Genomic DNA, 24,814 nt, shown 5'->3' with positions numbered 1-24,814 from the left:
CTCCCACCCCCCACCCCCCAGCAGTGCAGGGTCACCCTCCAGCAGGCCCCCACCCATGTCTCCCACCCCCCCACCCCCCAGCAGTGCAGGGGCACCCTCCACCAGGCCCCCACCCAAGTCTCCCACCCCCCCACCCCCCAGCACTGTGGGGCACCTTCCACCAAGCCCCCACCATTGTCTCCCACCCCCCACCCCCCAGCAGTGCAGGGGCACCCTCCACCAGGCCCCCACCCATGTCTCCCACCCCCCCAACCCCCAGCAGTGCAGGGTCACCCTCCACCAGGCCCCCACCCATGTCTCCCACCCCCACCCCCCAGCAGTGCAGGGGCACCCTCCACCAGGCCCCCACCCATGTCTCCCACCCCCCCAACCCCCAGCAGTGCAGGGTCACCCTCCACCAGGCCCCCACCCATGTCTCCCACCCCCCACCCCCCAGCAGTGCAGGGGCACCCTCCACCAGGCCCTCACCCATGTCTCCCACCCCCCCAACCCCCAGCAGTGCAGGGTCACCCTCCACCAGGCCCCCACCCATGTCTCCCACCCCCCACCCCCCAGCAGTGCAGGGGCACCCTCCACCAGGCACCCACCCATGTCTCCCACCCCCCCCACCCCCCAGCAGTGCAGGGGCACCCTCCACCAGGCCCCCACCCATGTCTCCCACCCCCCACCCCCCAGCAGTGCAGGGGCACCCTCCACCAGGCCCCCACCCAAGTCTCCCACCCCCCCATCCCCCAGCACTGTGGGGTACATTCCACCAAGCCCCCACCCATGCCTCCTACCCCCCACCCCCCAACAGTGCAGGGGCACCCTCCACCAGACCCCCACCCATGTCTCCCACCCCCCCACACCCCAGCAGTGCAGGGGCACCCTCCACCAGGCCCCCACCCATGTCTCCCACCCCCCCACCCCCCAGCAGTGCAGGGGCACCCTCCACCAGGCCCCCACCCATGTCTCCCACCCCCCACCCCCCAGCAGTGCAGGGGCACCCTCCATCAGGCCCCCACCCATGTCTCCCACCCCCCACCCCCAGCACTGTGGGGTACCCTCCACCAGGCCCCAACCCATGTCTCCCACCCCCCCCACCCCCCAGCAGTGCAGGGGCACCCTCCACCAGGCCCTCACCCATGTCTCCCACCCCCCCAACTCCCAGCAGTGCAGGGTCACCCTCCACCAGGCCTCCACCCATGTCTCCCCCCCACCCCCCAGCAGTGCAGGGGCACCCCACCACCAGGCCCCCACCCATGTCCAACTCATGTTCCCCACCACTCCCACCCCCAGCACTGTGGGCACCTGCCAGCAGGCCCCCACCCATGTCGTATCACCCCCCCACCCCCCAGCAGTGCAGGGGCACCCTCCACCAGGCCCCCACCCATGTCTCCCACCCCCCCACCCCCCAGCAGTGCAGGGGCCCCCTCCACCAGGCCCCCACCCATGTCTCCCACCCCCCACACCCCAGCACTGTGGGGCACCTTCCACCAGGCCCCACCCATGCCCCCCACCCCCCAGCAGTGCAGGGCACCCACCACCAGGCCCCCACTCATGTCCAACTCATGTTCCCCACCACCCCCACCCCCCAACACTGTGGGGCACCTGCCAGCAGGCCCCCACCCATGTCTCCCACCACCCCCACCCCCAGCAGTGCGGGGTCACCCTCCACCAGGCCCCCACCCATGTCTCCCACCCCCCCACCCTCCACCAGGCCCCCACCCAAGTCTCCCACCCCCCCAACCCCAGCACTGTGGGGGCACCTTCCACCAGGCCCCCCACCCATGTCTCCCACCCCCCACCCCCAAGCAGTGCAGGGGCACCCTCCACCAGCCCCCACCCATGTCTCCCACCCCCCCCACCCCCCAGCAGTGCAGGGACACCCTCCACTAGGCCCCCACCCATGTCCCCACCCCCCCACCCCCCAGCAGTGCAGGGGCACCCTCCACCAGGCCCCCACCCAAGTCTCCCACCCACCCACACCCCAGCACTGTGGGGCACCTTCCACCAAGCCCCCACCCATGTCTCAAACCCCCCACCCCCCAGCAGTGCAGGGGCACCCTCCACCAGGCCCCCACCCATGTCTCCCACCCCCCCACCCACAGCAAGTGCAGGGGCACCCTCCACCAGGCCCCCACCCATGTCCACCCCCCCACCCCCACCAGGCCCCCACCCATGTCTCCCACCCCCCACCACCCATGTCTCCCACCCCCCACCCCCCACCAGGCCCCCACCCATGTCTCCCACCCCCCACCCCCCAGCAGTGCAGGGACACCTCCACTAGGCCCCCCACCCATGTCTCCCACCCCCCCACCCCCCAGCATGTGCAGGGGCACCCTCCACCAGGCCCCCACCCAAGTCTCCCACCCCCCCACCCCCCCAGCAGTGCAGGGGCACCCTCCACCAGGCCCCCACCCATGTCTCCCACCCCCCACCCACAGCAGTGCAGGGGCACCCTCCACCAGGCCCCCCCCCATGTCTTCCCACCGCCCCACCCCCCAGCAGTGCAGGGTCACCCTCCACCAGGCCTCACCCATGTCTCCCACCCCCCCACCCCCCAGCACTGTGGGGCACCTGCCAGCAGCCCCCACCATGTCCAACTCATGTACCCCTGCACCCCCAACCCCAGCACTGTGGGGAACCTGCCAGGCAGGCCCCCACCCATGTCTCCCACCACCCCCCACCCCCCAGCATGCAGGGCACCCTCCCCCAGGCCCCCACCCTTGGTTCTCCCACCCCCCCCCCCCCAGCAGTGCAGGGTCACCCTCCATCAGGCCCCCACCCATTTCTCCCACCCCCCCACCCCCCAGCAGTGCAGGCTCACCCACCACCAGGCCCCCACCCCTGTCTCCCACCCCCCACCCCCCAGCAGTGCAGGGTCATCCTCCACCCAGGCCCCCACCCATGTCTCCCACCCCCCCACCCCCCAGCACTGTGGGTACCCTCCACCTGGCCCCCACCCATGTCTCATACCCCCCCCCCCCCAGCAGTGCAGGGCACCCTCCACCCCCCCACCCACCTATGTCTCCAACCCCCACCCCCACAAGTGCAGGGGCTCCTCCCACCAGGCCCCACCCATGTCTCCCACCCCCACCCCCCAGCATGCTGGGAATCCTCCACCAGGCCCCACCCATGCTCCCACCCTCCCCACCCCCCAGCACTGTGGGGCACCCTCCACCAGCCCCCACACCATGTCTCCCGGGCCCCCACCCCCCAGCAGTGCAGGGGTCACCCTCCACCAGGCCCCTACCCATGCCCCCCCCAGCAGTGCAGGGGCATCCACCACCAGCCCCATCCCAGTCCAACTCATGTTCCCCACCACCCCCACCCCCCAGCACTGTGGGGCACCTGCAGCAGGCCCCACACATGTCTCCCACCCCCATCCCCCAGCAGTGCAGGGCAACCCTCCACCAGGCCACACCCATGTCTCCGCCCCCACCCCCAGCAGTGCAGGGGCACCCTTTCACCAGGCCCCCACCTATGTCTCCCACCCCCCGCACCCCCCAGCAGTGGCAGGGCACCCTCACCAGGCCCCTACCCATGTCTCCCACCGCCCCAACCCCCAGCCACTGGTGGGGCGCCCCCACCCATGTCACTCAGCCATCCCCCCACCCCCCAGTAGTGCAGGAGCAACCCTCCACCAGGCCCCCACCCATGTCGAACCAGCAGTGCAGGGTCACCCTCTGCCAGGCCCCCACCCATGTCTCCCCCCCACCCCCCAGCAGGGCAGGGGCACCCACCACCAGGCCCCCACCCATGTCCAAACTCATGTCCCCACCACCCCCACCCCCCAGGCACTGTGGGGCACCTGCCAGCAGGCCCCCACACATGTCTCCCCACCCCACATCCCCCAGCAGTGCAGGGGCCACCCTCCACCACGCCCACCCATGTCTCACCCGCCCAACCCCCAGCAGTGAAGGGGCACCCACCACCAGGCCCCCACCCATGTCCAACTCATGTTCCCCACCACCCCACCCCAGCACTGTGGGGCACCTGCCAGCAGCCCCCCACGCATGTTTCCCACCGCCCCACCCCCCAGCACTGTGGGGCACCTGCCAGCAGGCCCCCACCCATGTCTATCACCCCCCGCACCCCCTAGCACTGTGGGCACCTGCCAGCAGGCCCCCACTCCATGTCAAAGCATGTACCCCTGCACCCCCACCCCCCAGCACTGTGGGGCAACCTGCCAGCAGGCCCCCACCCATGTCTCCCACCACCCGCACCCTCCAGCAGGTGCAGGGTCACCCTCCACCAGGCCCCCACCCCATGTCTTCCCACCCCCCCCACCCCCCAGCAGGGCAGGGTCACCCTCCACCAGGCCCACACCCATGTCTCCCACCCCCCACCCCCCAGCAGTGCAGACTCCACCCTCCACCAGGCCCCCACCCATGTCTTTCACCCCCCCCACCCCCCAGCAGTGCAGGGCACCCTCCACCAGGCCCCCACCCATGTCTCCCACCCCCCCACCCCCAGCACTGTGAGGCACCCTCCACCAGGCCCCCACCCATGTCTCCCACCCCTCCACCCCCCAGCAGTGCAGGGGCACCCTCCACCAGGCCCCACCCATGCCTCCCCCCACCCCCCCAGCAGTGCAGGGGCACCCACCACCAGGCCCCCACCCATGTCCCCACCTCATGTTCCCCACCACCCCACCCCCCAGCACTGTGGGGCACCTGCCAGCAGGCCCCCACCCATGTCTCCCCCCCCTCCCCCCACCGCCCAAGCAGTGCAGGGTCACCCTTCACCAGGCCCCACCCATGTCTCCCATCCCACCACCCCCAGCAGTGCAGGGGCACCCTCCACCAGCCCCCACCCATGTTCTCCCACCCCCCCACCCTCCAGCAGTGCAGGGGCCCCTCCACCAGGCCCCCACCCAATCTCCCACCCCCCCACCCCCCAGCACTGTGGGGCACCTTCCACCAGGCCCCCACCCTTGTCCCCCCCACCCCCCAGCAGTGCAGGGGCACCCACCACCAGGCCCCACCCATGTCCAACTCATGTTCCCCACCACCCCCACCCCCCAGCACTGTGGGGCACCTGCCAGCAGGCCCCCACCCATGTCTCCCACCACACCCACCCCCAGCATAGCAGGGTCACCCCTCCACCAGGGCCCCCACCCATGTCTCCACCCCCCCACCCCCCAGCAGTGCAGGGGCACCCTCCACCAGGCCCGCACCCATGTCTCCCACCCCCCCACCCCCCAGCAGTGCAGGGGCACCCTCCACCAGGCCCCCACCAAGTCTCCCACCCCCCCACCCCCCAGCACTGTGGGGCACCTTCCACCAGGCCCCCACCCATGTCTCCCACCCCCCCACCCCCCAGCAGTGCAGGGGCACCCTCCACCAGGCCCCCGACCCATGTCTCCACCCCCCCACCCCCCAGCAGTGCAGGGTCACCCTCCACCAGGCCCCCACCCATGTCTCCACCACCCCCCCACCCCCAGCAGTGCAGTGGCACCCTCCACCAGGCCCCCACCCAAGTCTTCCACCCCCCACCCCCCAGCACTGTGGGGTACCCTCCACCAGGCCCCCACCCATGTCTCCCACCCCCCCACCCCCAGCAGTGCAGGGGCACCCTCCACCAGGCCCCCACCCATGTCTCCCACCCCCCCACCCCCCAGCAGTGCAGGGGCACCCTCCACCAGGCCCCCACCCAAGTCTCCCACCCCCCCACCCCCCAGCACTGTGGGGCACCCACCACCAGGCCCCACCCATGTCTCCCACCCCCACCCCCCAGCAGTGCAGGGTCATCCTCCACCAGGCCCCCACCCATGTCTCCCACCCCCCCACCCCCCAGCACTGTGGGGTACCCTCCACCAGGCCCCCACCCATGTCTCCTACCCCCCCACCCCCAGCAGTGCAGGGGCACCCTCCACCAGGCCCCCACCTATGTCTCCCAACCCCACCCCCAGCAGTGCAGGGGCACCCTCCCACCAGGCCCCACCCATGTCTCCCACCCCCCCCACCCCCCAGCAGTGGCAGGGAATCCTCCACCAGGCCCCCACCCCATGTCTCCCACCCCCCAACCCCCAGCACTGTGGGGCACCCTCCACCAGGCCCCCACCCATGTCTCCTACCCCCGCACCCCAGAAGTGCAGGGGCACCCCTCCACCAGGCCCCCACCCATGTCTCCCGGGCCCCCACCCCCCACCCCCCAGCAGTGCAGGGTCACCCTCCACCAGGCCCCTACCCATGCCCCCCAGCAGTGCAGGGGGCATCCACCACCAGGCCCCCACCATGTCCAACTCATGTTCCCCACCACCCCACCCCCCAGCACTGTGGGGCACCTGCCAGCAGGCCCCCACACATGTCTCCCCACCCCCCATCCCCCAGCAGTGCAGGGCCACCCTCCACCAGGCCACACCCATGTCTCCGCCCCCACCCCCAGCAGTGCAGGGGCACCCTTCACCAGGCCCCACCTATGTCTCCCACCCCCGCACCCCCCAGCAGTGCAGGGGCACCCTCCACCAGGCCCCTACCCATGTCTCCCACCGCCCCCACCCCCAGCACTGTGGGGCGCCCCCACCCCATGTCAATCCACCATCCCCACCCCCCAGTAGTGCAGGAGGCACCCTCCACCAGGCCCCCACCCCATGTCGAAACCCAGCAGTGCAGGGTCACCCTCTGCCAGGCCCCCACCCATGTCTCCCCCCCACCCCCCAGCAGGGCAGGGGCACCCACCACCAGGCCCCACCCATGTCCAACTCATGTTCCCCACCACCCCCACCCCCCAGCACTGTGGGGCACCTGCCAGCAGGCCCCCACACATGTCTCCCACCCCACATCCCCCAGCAGTGCAGGGCCACCCTCCACCCACGCCCCACCCATGTCTCCCACCCGCCCAACCCCCAGCAGTGAAGGGGCACCCACCACCAGGCCCCCACCCATGTCCAACTCATGTTCCCCACCACCCCCACCCCCCAGCACTGTGGGGCACCTGCCAGCAGCCCCCCACGCATGTTTCCCACCGCCCCACCCCCCAGCACTGTGGGGCACCTGCCAGCAGGCCCCCACCCATGTCTATCACCCCCGCACCCCCTAGCACTGTGGGGCACCTGCCAGCAGGCCCCCACTCATGTCCAACGCATGTACCCCCTGCACCCCCACCCCCCAGCAATGTGGGGCACCTGCCAGCAGGCCCCCACCCATGTCTCCCACCACCCGCACCCCCCAGCAGTGCAGGGTCACCCCTCCACCAGGCCCCCACCCATGTCTCCCACCCCCCCACCCCCCAGCAGGGCAGGGTCACCCCTCCACCAGGCCCACACCCATGTCTCCCACCCCCCACCCCCCAGCAGTGCAGACTCACCCTCCACCAGGCCCCCACCCATGTCTTTCACCCCCCCACCCCCCCAGCAGTGCAGGGGCACCCTCCACCAGGCCCCACCCATGTCTCCCACCCCCCCACCCCCCAGCACTGTGGGGCACCCTCCACCAGGCCCCCACCCATGTCTCCCACCCCTCCACCCCCAGCAGTGCAGGGGCACCCTCCACCAGGCCCCCACCCATGCCTCCCCCCACCCCCCAGCAGTGCAGGGGCACCCACCACCAGGCCCCCACCCATGTCCCACTCATGTTCCCCACCACCCCCACCCCCCAGCACTGTGGGGCACCTGCCAGCAGGCCCCCACCCATGTCTCCCACCCCCCCCCACCGCCCAGCAGTGCAGGGTCACCCTCCACCAGGCCCCCACCCAGTCTCCCATCCCCCCACCCCAGCAGTGCAGGGGCACCCTCCACCAGGCCCCACCCATGTCTCCCACCCCCACCCTCCAGCAGTGCAGGGGCCCCTCCACCAGGCCCCCACCCATGTCTCCCACCCCCCCACCCCCCAGCACTGTGGGGCACCTTCCACCAGGCCTCACCCATGTCCCCCCACCCCCCAGCAGTGCAGGGGCACCCACCACCAGGCCCCCACCCATGTCCAACTCATGTTCCCCACCACCCCCACCCCCCAGCACTGTGGGGCACCTGCCAGCAGGCCCCCACCCATGTCTCCCACCACACCCCACCCCCAGCATAGCAGGGTCACCCTCCACCAGGCCCCCACCCATGTCCTCCACCCCCCCACCCCCAGCAGTGCAGGGACACCCTCCACCAGGCCCCCACCCATGTCTCCCACCCCCCCACCCCCCAGCAGTGCAGGGGCACCCTCACCAGGCCCCCACCCAAGTCTCCCACCCCCACCCCCCAGCACCTGTGGGGCACCTTCCACCAGGCCCCCACCCATGTCTCCCACCCCCCCACCCCCCCAGCAGTGCAGGGGCACCCTCCACCAGGCCCCGACCCATGTCTCCCACCCCCCCACCCCCAGCAGTGCAGGGTCACCCTCCACCAGGCCCCACCCATGTCTCCCACCCCCCCAACCCCCAGCAGTGCAGTGGCACCCTCCACCAGGCCCCCACCCAAGGTCTTCCACCCCCCACCCCCCAGCACTGTGGGGCACCCTCCACCAGGCCCCACCCCATGTCTCCCACCCCCCCCACCCCCCAGCAGTGCAGGGCACCCCCACCCCACCATGTCTCCCACCCCCCACCCCGCAGCAGTGCAGGGGCACCCTCCCACCACCCACCACCCAAGTCTCCACCCCCCCCACCCCCAGCACTGTGGGGCACCTTCCACCCGGCCCCCACCCATGTCTCCACCCCCCACCCCCAGCAGTGCAGGGGCACCCTCCACCAGGCCCCGACCCATGTCTCCCACCCCCCCACCCCCCAGCAGTGCAGGTCACCCTCCACCAGGCCCCCACCCATGTCTGCCACCCCCCCACCCCCCAGCAGTGCAGTGGCACCCTCCACCAGGCCCCCACCCAAGTCTTCCACCCCCCCACACCCCAGCACTGTGGGGCACCCTCCACCAGGCCCCCACCCATGTCTCCCACCCCACCCCCCAGTGCAGGGGCACCCTCCACCAGGCCCCCACCCATGTCTCCCACCCCCCCCACCCCCCAGCAGTGCAGGGGCCCCTCCACCAGGCCCCCACCCATGTCTCCCAACCCCCCACCCCCAGCACTGTGGGGCACCTTCCACCAGGCCCCCACCCATGTCCCCCCCACCCCCCAGCAGTGCAGGGCACCCACCACCAGGCCCCCACCCATGTCCCACCACCAGGCCCCCACCCATGTCCAACTCATGTTCCCCACCACCCCCACCCCCAGCACTGTGGGGCACCTGCCAGCAGGCCCCCACCCATGTCTCCCACCACACCCACCCCCCAGCAGTGCAGGGTCACCCTCCACCAGGCCCCCACCCATGTCTCCCATCCCCCCACCCCCCAGCAGTGCAGGGGCACCCTCCACCAGGCCCCCACCCATGTCTAAAACCCCCCCACCCCCCAGCAGTGCAGGGGCACCCTCCACCAGGCCCCCACCCAAGTCTCCCACCCCCCCACCCCCCAGCACTGTGGGGCACCTTCCACCAGGCTCCCACCCCCCCCCCCCCAGCAGTGCAGGGGCACCCTCCACCAGGCCCCGACCCATGTCTCCCACCCCCCACCCCCCAGCAGTGCAGGGTCACCCTCCACCAGGCCCCCACCCATGTCTCCCACCCCCCCACCCTCCAGCAGTGCAGGGGCACTCTCCACCAGGCCCCCACCCAAGTATCCCACCCCCCACCCCCCAGCACTGTGGGGCACCTTCCACCAAGTCCCCACCCATGTCTCCCACCCCCCACCCCCAGCAGTGCAGGGGCACCCTCCACCAGGCCCCCACCCGTGTCTCCCCCCCCCCACCCCCCAGCAGTGAAGGGGCACCCTCCACCAGGCCCCCACCCATGTCTCCCACCCCCCCACCCCCCAGCAGTGCAGGGGCACCCTCCACCAGGCCCCAACCCATGTCTCCCACCCCCCTCACCCCCCAGCAGTGCAGGGGCCCCCTCCACCAGGCCCCCACCCATGTCTCCCACCCCCCACCCCCATGCACTGTGGGGTACCCTCCACCAGGCCCCCACCCATGTCTCCCACACCCCCACCCCCCAGCAGTGCAGGGGCACCCTCCACCAGGCCCCCACCCATGTCTCCCACCCCCCCCACCCCCCAGCAGTGCAGGGTCACCCTCCACCAGGCCCCCACCCATGTCCCCCCCAGCAGTGCAGGGGCATCCACCACCAGGCCCCCACCCATGTCCAACTCATGTTCCCCATCACCCCCACCCCCAGCACTGTGGGGCACCTGCCAGCAGGCCCCCACCCATGTCTCCCACTCCCCCCACCCCCCAGCAGTGCAGGGGCACCCTCCACCAGGCCCCCACCCATGTCTCCCACCCCCCACCCCCCAGCAGTGCAGGGGAACCCTCCACCAGGCCCCCCACCTATGTCTCCCATCCCCCCACCCCCCAGTAGTGCAGGGGCACCCTCACCAAGGCCCCTACCCATGTCTCCCACCGCCCCCACCCCCCAGCACTGTGGGGCACCCTCCACCAGGCCCCCACCCATGTCAATCCACCATCCCCACTCCCCAGTAGTGCAGGAGCACCCTCCACCAGGCCCCCACCCATGTCTCCCACCCCCCCAACCCCCCAGCAGTGCAGGGTCACCCTCCACCAGGCCCCCACCCATGTCTCCCCCCCACCCCCAGCAGTGCAGGGGCACCCACCACCAGGCCCCCACCCATGTCCAACTCATGTTCCCCACCACCCCCACCCCCTAGCACTGTGGGGCACCTGCCAGCAGGCCCCCACACATGTCTCCCACCCCCCCATCCCCCAGCAGTGCAGGGGCACCCTCCACCAGGCCCCCACCCATGTCTCCCATCCCCCCACCCCCCAGCAGTGCAGGGCCACCCACCACCAGGCCCCCACCCATGTCCAACTCATGTTCCCCAACACCCCCACCCCCCAGCACTGTGGGGCACCTGCCAGCAGCCCCCACCCATGTTTCCCACCGCCCCACCCCCCAGCACTGTGGGGCACCTGCCAGCAGGCCCCCACCCATGTCTCCCACCCCCCTACCCCCCAGCGCTGTGGGGCACCTGCCAGCAGGCCCCCACTCATGTCCAACTCATGTACCCCTGCACCCCCACCCCCCAGCACTGTGGGGCACCTGCCAGCAGGCCCCCACCCATGTCTCCCACCACCCGCACCCCCCAGCAGTGCAGGGTCACCCTCCACCAGGCCCCCACCCATGTCTCCCGCCCCCCCACCCCCCAGCAGTGCAGGGTCACCCTCCACCAGGCCCCCACCCATGTCTCCCACCCCCCCACCCCCCAGCAGTGCAGGCTCACCCTCCACAGGCCCCCACCCATGTCTTCCACCCCCCCACCCCCAGCAGTGCAGGGGCACCCTCCACCAGGCCCCCCCATGTCTCCCACCCCCACCCCCCAGCACTGTGGGGCACCCTCCACCAGGCCCCCACCCATGTCTCCCAACCCCCCACCCCCAAGCAGTGCAGGGGCACCCTCCACCAGGCCCCCACCCATGCCTTCCCCCCACCCCCCAGCAGTGCAGGGGCACCCACCACCAGGCCCCCACCCATGTCCAACTCATGTTCCCCACCACCCCCACCCCCCAGCACTGTGGGGCACCTGCCAGCAGGCCCCCACCGATGTCTCCCACCCCCCCACCCCCCAGCAGTGCAGGGTCACCCTCCACCAGGCCCCCACCCATGTCTCCCACCCCCCCCCCACCCCCCAGCAGTGCAGGGGCACCCTCCACCAGGCCCCCACCCATGTCTCCCACCCCCCCCCACACCCCAGCAGTGCAGGGGCCCCCTCCACCAGGCCCCCACCCATGTCTCCCACCCCCCCCACCCCCCACCCATGTCTCCCACCCCCCCCCCCACCCCCCAGCACTGTGGGGCACCTTCCACCAGGCCCCCACCCATGTCCCCCTCCACCCCCCAGCAGTGCAGGGGCACCCACCACCAGGCCCCCACCCATGTCCAACTCATGTTCCCCACCACCCCCACCACCCAGCAGGCCAGCAGGCCCCTACCCATGTCTCCCACCACCCCCACCCCCCAGCAGTGCAGGGTCACCCTCCACCAGGCCCCCACCCATGTCTCCCACCCCCCCACCCCCCAGCAGTGCAGGGGCACCCTCCACCAGGCCCCCACCCAAGTCTCCCACCCCCCCACCCCCAGCACTGTGGGGCACCTTCCACCAGGCCCCCACCCATGTCTCCCCACCCCCCACCCCCCAGCAGTGCAGGGGCACCCTCCACCAGGCCCCGACCGATGTCTCCCACCCCCCCACCCCCCAGCAGTGCAGGGTCACCCTCCAGCAGGCCCCCAACCATGTCTCCCACCCCCCCACCCCCCAGCAGTGCAGGGGCACCCTCCACCAGGCCCCCACCCAAGTCTCCCACCCCCCCACCCCCCAGCACTGTGGGGCACCTTCCACCAAGCCCCCACCATTGTCTCCCACCCCCCACCCCCCAGCAGTGCAGGGGCACCCTCCACCAGGCCCCCACCCATGTCTCCCACCCCCCCACCCCCCAGCAGTGCAGGGGCACCCTCCACCAGGCCCTCACCCATGTCTCCCACCCCCCAACCCCCAGCAGTGCAGGGTCACCCCTCCACCAGGCCCCCACCCATGTCTCCCACCCCCCACCCCCCAGCAGTGCAGGGGCACCCTCCACCAGGCCCCCACCCATGTCTCCCACCCCCCCACCCCCCAGCAGTGCAGGGGCACCCTCCACCAGGCCCCCACCCATGTCTCCCACCCCCCACCCCCCAGCAGTGCAGGGGCACCCTCCACCAGGCCCCCACCCAAGTCTCCCACCCCCCATCCCCCAGCACTGTGGGGCACTTTCCACCAAGCCCCCACCCATGCCTCCTACCCCCCACCCCCCAACAGTGCAGGGGCACCCTCCACCAGGCCCCCACCCATGTCTCCCACCCCACCACACCCCAGCAGTGCAGGGGCACCCTCCACCAGGCCCCCACCCATGTCTCCCACCCCCCCACCCCCCAGCAGTGCAGGGGCACCCTCCACCAGGCCCCCACCCATGTCTCCCACCCCCCACCCCCCAGCAGTGCAGGGGCACCCTCCATCAGGCCCCCACCCATGTCTCCCACCCCCCACCCCCAGCACTGTGGGGTACCCTCCACCAGGCCCTCACCCATGTCTCCCACCCCCCCAACTCCCAGCAGTGCAGGGGCACCCACCACCAGGCCCCCACCCCATGTCCAACTCATGTTCCCCACCACTCCCACCCCCCAGCACTGTGGGGCACCTGCCAGCAGGCCCCCCACCCATGTCTCCCACCCCCCCACCCCCCAGCAGTGCAGGGGCACCCTCCACCAGGCCCCACCCATGTCTCCCACCCCCCCACCCCCCAGCAGTGCAGGGGCCCCCTCCACCAGGCCCCCACCCATGTCTCCCACCCCCCACCACCCAGCACTGTGGGGCACCTTCCACCAGGCCCCCACCGATGCCCCCCACCCCCCAGCAGTGCAGGGGCACCCACCACCAGGCCCCCACTCATGTCCAACTCATGTTCCCCACCACCCCCACCCCCCAGCACTGTGGGGCACCTGCCAGCAGGCCCCCACCCATGTCTCCCACCACCCCCACCCCCCAGCAGTGCAGGGTCACCCTCCACCAGGCCCCCACCCATGTCTCCCACCCCCCCCACCCTCCACCAGGCCCCCACCCAAGTCTCCCACCCCCCCAACCCCAGCACTGTGGGGCACCTTCCACCAGGCCCCCACCCATGTCTCCCACCCCCCACCCCCCAGCAGTGCAGGGGCACCCTCCACCAGGCCCCCACCCATGTCTCCCACCCCCCACCCCCCAGCAGTGCAGGGGCACCCTCCACCAGGCCCCCACCCAAGTCTCCCACCCCCCCACACCCCAGCACTGTGGGGCACCTTCCACCAAGCCCCCACCCATGTCTCCCACCCCCCCACCCCCCAGCAGTGCAGGGGCACCCTCCACCAGGCCCCCACCCATGTCTCCCACCCCCCCACCCACAGCAGTGCAGGGGCACCCTCCACCAGGCCCCCACCCATGTCTCCCACCCCCCCACCCCCCAGCAGTGCAGGGGCACCCTCCACCAGGTCCCCACCCATGTCTCCCACCCCCCCACCCCCCAGCAGTGCAGGGGCACCCTCCACCAGGCCCCCACCCATGTCTCCCACCCCCCACCCCCAGCACTGTGGGGCACCCTCCACCAGGCCCCCACCCATGTCTCCCCCCCCACCCCCCAGCAGTGCAGGGGCACCCTCCACCAGGCCCTCACCCATGTCTCCCACCCCCCCAACCCCCAGCAGTGCAGGGTCACCCTCCACCAGGCCCCCACCCATGTCTCCCCCCCACCCCCCAGCAGTGCAGGGGCACCCTCCACCAGGCCCCCACCCATGTCTCCCACCCCCCCACCCCCCAGCAGTGCAGGGGCCCCCTCCACCAGGCCCCCACCCATGTCTCCCACCCCCCACCCCCCAGCACTGTGGGGCACCTTCCACCAGGCCCCCACCCATGCCCCCCACCCCCCAGCAGTGCAGGGGCACCCACCACCAGGCCCCCACTCATGTCCAACTCATGTTCCCCACCACCCCCACCCCCCAGCACTGTGGGGCACCTGCCAGCAGGCCCCCACCCATGTCTCCCACCCCCCCACCCCCTAGCAGTGCAGGGGCACCCTCCACCAGGCCCCCACCCAAGTCTCCCACCCCCCACCCCCAGCACTGTGGGGCACCTTCCACCAGGCCCCCACCCATGTCTCCCACCCCCCAGCAGTGCAGGGGCACCCTCCACCAGGCCCCCACCCAAGTCTCCCACCCCCCCACACCCCAGCACTGTGTGGCACCTTCCACCAGGCCCCCACCCATGTCTCCCACCCCCCCCCACCCCCCAGCAGTGCAGGGGCACCCTCCACCAGGCCCCCACCCATGTCTATCACCCCCCCACCCCCAGCAGTGCAGAGGCACCCTCCACCAGGCCCCCACCCATGTCTCCCATCCCCCCCAACCCCCAGCAGTGCAGGGGCACCCTCCACCAGGCCCCCACCCATGTCTCCCACCCCCCCACCCCCCAGCAGTGCAGGGGCACCCTCCACCAGGCCTCCACCCATGTCTCCCACCCCCCACCCCCAGCACTGTGGGGCACCCTCCACCAGGCCCCCATCCATGTCTCCCACCCCCCCACCCCCCAGCAGTGCAGGGGCACCCTCCACCAGGCCCTCACCCATGTCTCTCACCCCCCCACCCCCCAGCAGTGCAGGGTCACCCTCCACCAGGCCCCCACCCATGTCTCCCCCCCACCCCCCAGCAGTGCAGGGGCACCCACCACCAGGCCCCCACCCATGTCCAACTCATGTTCCCCACCACCCCCACCCCCCAGCACTGTGGGGCACCTGCCAGCAGGCCCCCACCCATGTCTCCCACCCCCCCCAACCCCCCAGAAGTGCAGGGGCACCCTCCACCAGGCCCCCACCCATGTCTCCCACCCCCCCACCCCCCAGCAGTGCAGGGGCACCCTCCACCAGGCCCCCACCCATGTCCCCCCCACCACCCAGGAGTGCAGGGGCACCCTCCACCAGGCCCCCACCCATGCCCCCCACCCCCCAGCAGTGCAGGGGCACCCACCACCAGGCCCCCACTCATGTCCAACTCATGTTCCCCACCACCCCCAACCCCCAGCACTGTGGGGCACCTGCCAGCAGGCCCCCACCCATGTCTCCCACCACCCCCACCCCCCAGCAGTGCGGGGTCACCCTCCACCAGGCCCCCACCCATGTCTCCCACCCCCCCACCCTCCACCAGGCCCCCACCCAAGTCTCCCAGCCCCCCAACCCCAGCACTGTGGGGCACCTTCCACCAGGCCCCCACCCATGTCTCCCACCCCCCACCCCCCAGCAGTGCAGGGGCACCCTCCACCAAGCCCCCACCCATGTCTCCCACCCCCCCACCCCCCAGCAGTGCAGGGACACCCTCCACTAGGCCCCCACCCATGTCTCCCACCCCCCACCCCCCAGCAGTGCAGGGGCACCCTCCACCAGGCCCCCACCCAAGTCTCCCACCCCCCCACACCCCAGCACTGTGGGGCACCTTCCACCAAGCCCCCACCCATGTCTCCCACCGCCCCACCCCCCAGCAGTGCAGGGGCACCCTCCACCAGGCCCCCACCCATGTCTCCCACCCCCCCACCCACAGCAGTGCAGGGGCACCCTCCACCAGGCCCCCACCCATGTCTCCCACCCCCCACCCCCAGCAGTGCAGGGGCACCCTCCACCAGGCCCTCACCCATGTCTCCCACCCCCCCACCCCCCAGCAGTGCAGGGGCACCCTCCACCAGGCCCCCACCCATGTCTCCCACCCCCCACCCCCAGCACTGTGGGGCACCCTCCACCAGGCCCCCACCCATGTCTCCCACCCCCCCACCCCCCAGCAGTGCAGGGGCACCCTCCACCAGGCCCTCACCCATGTCTCCCACCCCCCCAACCCCCAGCAGTGCAGGGTCACCCTCCACCAGGCCCCCACCCATGTCTCCCCACCACCCACCAGCAGTGCAGGGGCACCCTCCACCAGGCCCCCACCCATGTCTCCCACCCCCCCACCCCCCAGCAGTGCAGGGGCCCCCTCCACCAGGCCCCCACCCATGTCTCCCACCCCCCACCCCCCAGCACTGTGGGGCACCTTCCACCAGGCCCCCACCCATGCCCCCCCACCCCCCAGCAGTGCAGGGGCACCCACCACCAGGCCCCCACTCATGTCCAACTCATGTTCCCCACCACCCCCACCCCCCAGCACTGTGGGGCACCTGCCAGCAGGCCCCCACCCATGTCTCCCACCCCCCCACCCCCTAGCAGTGCAGGGGCACCCTCCACCAGGCCCCCACCCAAGTCTCCCACCCCCCACCCCCCAGCACTGTGGGGCACCTTCCACCAGGCCCCCACCCATGTCTCCCACCCCCCACCCCCCAGCAGTGCAGGGGCACCCTCCACCAGGCCCCCACCCAAGTCTCCCACCCCCCCACACCCCAGCACTGTGTGGCACCTTCCACCAGGCCCCCACCCATGTCTCCCACCCCCCCACCCCCCAGCAGTGCAGGGGCACCCTCCACCAGGCCCCCACCCATGTCTATCACCCCCCCACCCCCAGCAGTGCAGAGGCACCCTCCACCAGGCACCCACCCATGTCTCCCACCCCCCCAACCCCCAGCAGTGCAGGGGCACCCTCCACCAGGCCCCCACCCATGTCTCCCACCCCCCCACCCCCCAGCAGGGCAGGGGCACCCTCCACCAGGCCCCCACCCATGTCTCCCACCCCCCACCCCCAGCACTGTGGGGCACCCTCCACCAGGCCCCCATCCATGTCTCCCACCCCCCACCCCCCAGCAGTGCAGGGGCACCCTCCACCAGGCCCTCACCCATGTCTCTCACCCCCCCCAACCCCCAGCAGTGCAGGGTCACCCTCCACCAGGCACCCACCCATGTCTCCCCCCCACACCCAGCAGTGCAGGGGCACCCACCACCAGGCCCCCACCCATGTCCAACTCATGTTCCCCACCACCCACACCCCCCAGCACTGTGGGGCACCTGCCAGCAGGCCCCCACCCATGTCTCCCACCCCCCCAACCCCCCAGAAGTGCAGGGGCACCCTCCACCAGGCCCCCACCCATGTCTCCCACCCCCCCCACCCCCCAGCAGTGCAGGGGCACCCTCCACCAGGCCCCCACCCATGTCCCCCCCACCACCCAGGAGTGAAGGGGCACCCTCCACCAGGCCCCCACCCATGTCTCCCACCACCCCACCCCCCAGCAGTGCAGGGGCACCCTCCACCAGGCCCCCACCCATGTCTCCTACCCCCACCCCCCAGCAGTGCAGGCTCACCCTCCACCAGGCCCCCACCCATGTCTCCCACCCCCTCACCCCCCAGCAGTGCAGGGGCACCCTCCACCAGGCCCCCACCCATGTCTAACCAGCACTGTGGGGTACCCTCCACCAGGCCCCCACCCATGTCTCCCACCCCTCCCACCCCCAGCAGTGCAGGGGCACCCTCCACCAGGCCCCCACCCATGTCTCCCACCCCCCCACCCCCCAGCAGTGCAGGGGCACCCTCCACCAGGCCCCCACCCATGTCTCCCACCCCCCACCCACCAGCAGTGCAGGGGCACCCTCCACCAGCCCCCACCCATGTCTAACCAGCACTGTGGGGTACCCTCCACCAGGCCCCCACCCATGTCTCCCACCCCTCCCACCCCCAGCAGTGCAGGGGCACCCTCCACCAGGCCCCCACCCATGTCTCCCACCCCCCCACCCCCCAGCAGTGCAGGGGCACCCTCCACCAAGCACCCACCCATGTCTCCCACCCCCCACCCACCAGCAGTGCAGGGGCACCCTCCACCAGCCCCCACCCATGTCTCCCACCCCCCCCACCCACAGCAGTGCAGGGGCACCCTCCACCAGGCCCCCACCCATGTCTCCCTCCCCCACACCCCAGCAGTGCAGGGGCACCCACCACCAGGCCCCCGCCCATGTCCAACTCATGTTCCCCACCACCCCCACCCCCAGCACTGTGGGGCACCTGCCAGGAGGCCCCCACCCATGTCTCCCACCCCCCACCCCCCAGCAGTGCAGGGGCACCCTCCACCAGGCCCCCACCCATGTCTCCCACCCCCCCACCCCCCAGCAGTGCAGGGGCACCCTTCACCAGGCCCCCACCCATGTCTCCCACCCCCCCACCCCCCAGCAGTGCAGGGGCACCCTCCACCAGGCCCCCACCCATGTCTCCCACTCCCCCCACCCCCCAGCAGTACAGGGGCACCCTCCAGCAGGCCCCCACCCATGTCTACCACCTCCCCACCCCCCAGCAGTGCAGGGGCACCCTCCACCAGGCCCCCACCCATGTCTCCCACCCCCCACCCCCCAGCAGTGAAGGGGCACCCTCCACCAGGCCCCCACCCATGTCTAACCAGCACTGTGGGGTACCCTCCACCAGGCCCCCACCCATGTCTCCCACCCCTCCCACCCCCAGCAGTGCAGGGGCACCCTCCACCAGGCCCCCACCCATGTCTCCCACCCCCCCACCCCCCAGCAGTGCAAGGGCACCCTCCACCAGGCCCCCACCCATGTCTCCCACCCCCCACCCACCAGCACTGTGGGGCACCTGCCAGCAGGCCCCCACCGATGTCTCCCACCCCCACCCCTCAGCAGTGCAGGGGCACCCTCCACCAAGCACCCACCCATGTCTCCCACCCCCCACCCCCCAGCAGTGCAGGGGCACCCTCCACCAGGCCCCCACCCATGTCTCCCACCCCCCCCACCCACAGCAGTGCAGGGGCACCCTCCACCAGGCCCCCACCCATGTCTCCCTCCCCCACACCCCAGCAGTGCAGGGGCACCCACCACCAGGCCCCCGCCCATGTCCAACTCATGTTCCCCACCACCCCCACCCCCAGCACTGTGGGGCACCTGCCAGCAGGCCCCCACCCATGTCTCCCACCCCCCACCCCCCAGCAGTGCAGGGGCACCCTCCACCAGGCCCCCACCCATGTCTCCCACCCCCCCACCCCCCAGCAGTGCAGGGTCACCCTTCACCAGGCCCCCACCCATGTCTCCCACCCCCCCACCCCCCAGCAGTGCAGGGGCACCCTCCACCAGGCCCCCACCCATGTCTCCCACTCCCCCCACCCCCCAGCAGTACAGGGGCACCCTCCAGCAGGCCCCCACCCATGTCTAACACCCCCCCACCCCCCAGCAGTGCAGGGGCACCCTCCACCAGGCCCCCACCCATGTCTCCCACCCCCCACCCCCCAGCAGTGCAGGGGCAACCACCACCAGGCCCCCACCCATGTCCAACTCATGTTCCCCACCACCCCCACCTCCAGCACTGTGGGGCACCTGCCAGCAGGCCCCCACCCATGTCCAACTCATGTTCCCCACCCCCTCACCCCCCAGCAGTGCAGGGGCACCCTCCACCAGACCCCCACCCATGTCTCCCACCCCCCCCCAGCAGTGCTGGGGAACCCTCCACCAGGCCCCCACCCATGTCTCCCACCCCTCCCACCCCCCAGCAGTGCAGGGGCACCCACCACCAGGCCCCCACCCATGTCCAACTCATGTTCCCCACCACCCCCTCCCGCCAGCACAGTGGGGCACCTGCCAGCAGGCACCCACCCATGTCCAACTCATGTTCCCCAGCCAACATGTCATCACAATCTAGATCCCTGGTCCCTATGGTCAGCCTCCAAATACAAAACACCCACCCGAGTATTGCATCCACCCACTCATAATTGGCAATTACATGACAGAACACCAATTGCAAGTTCCGAAACAAACACATTTCCCTCACATACACCCAATGGGTGTCAGTGAATCTCAAAACCCATATCATGATATGCATGAAACCAATGAGATGATACTACACATTGAAGTTTGATAAAAAAATATGTATTAAAGGAAACATAAATAGAATCAAAAATAAAGAAACAGAAATGTGAATGTACAAAAATGAAAAGAAGCATGTCTGTGAAAAAAAGCAAAACCAAAAATCAAAATCCAAAGTAATGGTGTCCAAAGTCACTGTCCACAAAACAAAATCCAATGGGAAATAAAAAAGAAAGCCATTGCTCCATGGTTAAAATGTGAAAGAAAAATACAATCCAACAGTGAACTATGTACATACAAACAAGCCAGGGTCCATTATCACAACAAAAGAAAGGAAACCTATCTAACTACACTAACTAATAAAATAAACTATATACAAAAATGTGGCCAATGTCCAAAAGGTCCAAAATAAATTAAAAAAAAATGAAACCTAACACTACCTACATAACTATGTACAAGGGCAGCGGGCTAGTTTGACGGCTCACTTTTGGATGTCCCGGGCCAGGGCATCATCGAACTCCTGCTCAATGTCCCGGAGGCGGTCCTCCTCCATGGCCCCGAGGGTCCGCAGGGCCATCGATGTGTCCACCTCCAAACCCCTGCGGATTGCCTCGAGGCACTCAGCCCGCCTCAGGGCCCTCCGCATGGAGTTCTCCGCCCTGACCATTGTGAGCCATGCCTCTTAAGCCTGCTGCTGCTCCGCATCTATGGCGTGGCCCAACCGCTGCCACACGTAAGACACTCTCTGTGCTGGGTCCTCCTGCCCTCCGGCCGATGCCTGCCCCTCCGATGTTGAAGGCCCCGAGCCTTCATGGCTCCCACCACGTTGCTGCTGCTGCTGTGCCTCTGCCCGTGCACTGCCTCCTGCTGCCTGCACATCCTCCGCCGGCTGGGGTGCAGTCGTTGATGTGGCCACCCCTGCTGGACGTTCGACTCCCGACTGTGGCAGGGATGCCTCCTCCACCAGCCTGGCCGCGCCGTCACAGGCAGCTCCACAGGGCACCCAGGTGACTGATGGGTGGGAAGATGGCACGGAGGACGACTGGCTTGTAGGGGGTTCAGTTGAGGAGGGGGTCGTAGCAAGCCCCATCATACGGAGGAATCCGGCCTGGGTGACCTGTCCCAGCAGGCTGACGTCAACGAGCCATTCGAGATGACATGCAGTCTCCTCATGAAAAGACTGCAGGTCACCTTGCATGGCCCGTTGACGCAACGCCACACCACTCAGAACAGGCTCAACCCGGACCCGGATAGCCACGTCCGCAGGCAGAGGAAGGCCAGTTGACGTGAGCTCATCCCCTGCCTGAAAACGGGTCTGGACGTAGGCATCCCTGCTGGTGCAAGATGATGCAGGGACAGGATCAGGGACAGGATTGCACACAGGCACCTCCGCGGCGGCCTGTGCTGCCTCCTGTCCCTGGTCCTGCACTGCACCACTAGCACCAGTGGGATCCCCACCTCCAGACCCCGTCTCTGTTGCTTGCACGGCCTCCTCCTCCACCAAACCCCCCACCAACCTGGATGACTCCGTGCCATCTTCCCCTGTTGGGCCCTGTGGGGTCCCAGCTGCCCCTTCTGCTGCCGAGGAGTCCAACTCCAACCTCCGCCTCTTGGACCTCCCCCCCGGCAGCTGCGGCCTGGGACGCGGCACCGGACTCCTCACTCCCCGACGAGATGACAACATGGGAGGGGAGCCGGGCCTTGTGTCTCCGGATGGCGGTGGGATCCCCGCCGCTGTGCTCCACAGCACCTTCTCCGCCCTCTTCATCAGTTGATGCTGCAGACAGGGAGAAATAAAACACAGGCATCAGGGCACTGTACAATGGACACATACACACATGACAGTTGTACATGAGTGGCATTGGCAAACCCCAGATATGTCATCACAATCCCCAACACACATGTCATTTCAACTCGCACACATGAGCCATACCAAAGCCATATCGCAACTGCCAGCACCATCCATACACATACAACAGCATGAGCAGGCAAAGGTGAGCCAGACTTCACATGCAACACAGGAAGTGCACCACACATGTACACACACCACCACACTTGCATGCATGTGTACACCTCTGCCAAGTGTCGCAGTGTTCAGATGGGCATCCATGTCACATCTGCCGATCAGGCTTCCACATACCACTGTCACATGCATCCATGTTGCATCACTGTTGCACCCTTGTCAAATATACACAGATGCACATGTACACAGTGCTGATACATGCAGCTGAAAACAACATACATGCGTGACATCACGGCCATGTCTACTTACATACACATTCATCCAAACATGTGTCCACACAACTGCATTTGGCATGCAAGCCTACACACACAAGCACCATCCATGTCTCACACATTCCAGCCCTTGCATGTGTTAGCCCCACGGCCCTGTACACCCCCACCCATACTCGACCCCATACAAACAGATGTGCAACCTGCACACTACTGAAAAATCACCAAACGCACATCTCACAATCAGGATGCATGTACACTTACCGCTCGACTCCAGACGGGTCTGCCTCTCAAGGACCTGGACGTGGAGCGCTGGGGATATGCGTTCCAGGACCCTCATCTGTTCTTCCGACAAGTGGCACCGGCGCCCCTTGGCATCCGCTGCCTTCAAGAGGCGCCGGGCCCTGTTCAGGGTCCTGGACCTGAAGTCCTCCCAGTGCTTCTTGACATGTTGTAAGTGGCGGACTGCCACCCCCTCCGCGTTGATGGCAGTCACAATGTCAGTCCAGATCTGAGTCTGTCCTTCCTTGTCGGCGCGGGAACTTCCGAAGAGGGCATCATACTGCCCCAGGACTTGCTCCACCAGGACACCAACTTCGGTGGCACTGAAGCTGGTGCCCCTCTGCCTCTCTGGCCGGGGGTTGTCAGTGGTCTCAGATGGTGTTTGCCCCGACATGACAACCCCAGAGGCAGGAGTGGGTGGGCAACTGGGTCCTGTGGCTGGGCTGTGGAGCGATGGAATCCCAGTCGGGAGTCTTCGGTTCCAGCAGGGGTGGTCACAGCAACAGCACCCCTGGCTGATGTGCAGGCAGCAAATGGCAGGGCACGTGGGCAGCAGGCAGTCAGGCAGCAGCAGATGGCAGGTGGGAGCATGCTCGGGGCTCTGGGGGGCAGTAGTTCGGCCTTCGGGCAGGAGTGTGGTCTTCCGTGTGCTTACGCGTGGCCAGCTTGATACGGAGTGATTTGGCACGTGAAAATTCGGCACGTCTGCGTGTAATTCGAGGAAAGGCCCTTAGCGTGTAAGCACGTCTGCACGCATACGCATTTTCATTGGACAGAAGGCCCCTCAAGCGCAAGCGCCCCTGTGAAGTGACGCGTACAGACGTGCATGGGCATTTCAACGCGTGTGAAAAACTGCACGTCCGCATGTAATACGAGGAAAGGGCCCATGCGCGTAAGTGACGTGACACGCGAGTACGTTTCCCTCAGCACCTCAGCACGGGTTAAAGGTGAGCGGGCCCAGCAGTTCGCTGTACGTGCCTTTCGTGGAGACCGACGTGTGTTGCTGCTTCCTGTTGTTTCACGCGCCATCACAACTTCACAGCTATCAAGGACGTATCTCTTCTTTTGGCGGGGGTATTGGCTACGCATGTTTTTCTGCATCGCGCTAGTCAGACGGTGAGTCGCACACAGTCTTTTTCCCACTGCTGGTGCCCCTGTGTATCGCACCCATTTTCGTTGTCATAGTAGCCTGCGTGTCCCACGCGTTCGCGTTATTCGTGTTACTGGGTGCCACCGCGTACTGCGGGCGGTTGAATCCACGCACGTAGGCTGCAGGGTTGCGTGCACGATTTTACTGCAGTTTTGGGGTGCCTGAGCGCTGCGTGACCCGTCACCACATCACCGGGGTCACATACAGCCTTGCAGGGGCAGGGGGGCTGTTAACATCTTGCTTCCCACCCCCTTCACCCCAATTGCCCAGGTCAATTGTGGTGTACCACTCCCATTGGCACCACTCCATATGTGCCAGCACTTCTACATCAGTGCCACCAAAGGTGAGGGGCGCCTCAGCTGGGCGTCCTCCTTGTGGCGGGCGTGGCCGGGGACGCGGCCGTGGTGACCAGGGAGTAGGGGGACTCCAGGGTGTCCAGGGCGGCCACAGAGGGGGAAGAGGCAGGGGTGCACCACTTGAGCACAATGTTGTGCCATGTGTCAGTGCAGTCATGCCACCACCCCCTGTGGTTCCGGGGGATGCAGCTCCTGCATCTGGCACTGGCACCCGTTCGACCCGGCAGTCCGTTCCATCGACTGCCACGGGCCCAAGGATACTTGAAGAGCCCTTGGTAGATCTCCAACAGGCCAGGGGGGAAACCATAGGGGCAGGCTGGGCTGCTCAGACCAAGACACGTGTCCCTGGGGCAGTCATGTCATCTGCTGCCCCGAACAGCCGGGTGTTGGCAAGTGCAGGGGCAGATGCACCCAACAGCACCCCGGTTGTGAGTCTGCCAACCAGGACCATTGCGGTCAATGACCCTGCCACAGCTGATGTTGCTGCGCAGGGTCCATTTGGGGGCACCCAGCTGCCACTGACACGAGTCAGGCCTTTGGTCATTCCT

This window comes from Ambystoma mexicanum, chromosome 5p (assembly GCF_040938575.1).
Source record: "Ambystoma mexicanum isolate Mex_15411 chromosome 5p, UKY_AmexF1_1, whole genome shotgun sequence".
Taxonomy (NCBI): domain Eukaryota; kingdom Metazoa; phylum Chordata; class Amphibia; order Caudata; family Ambystomatidae; genus Ambystoma; species Ambystoma mexicanum.
The sequence above is the reverse complement of the archived record's forward strand: the minus strand, read 5'-3'. Positions refer to the sequence as shown.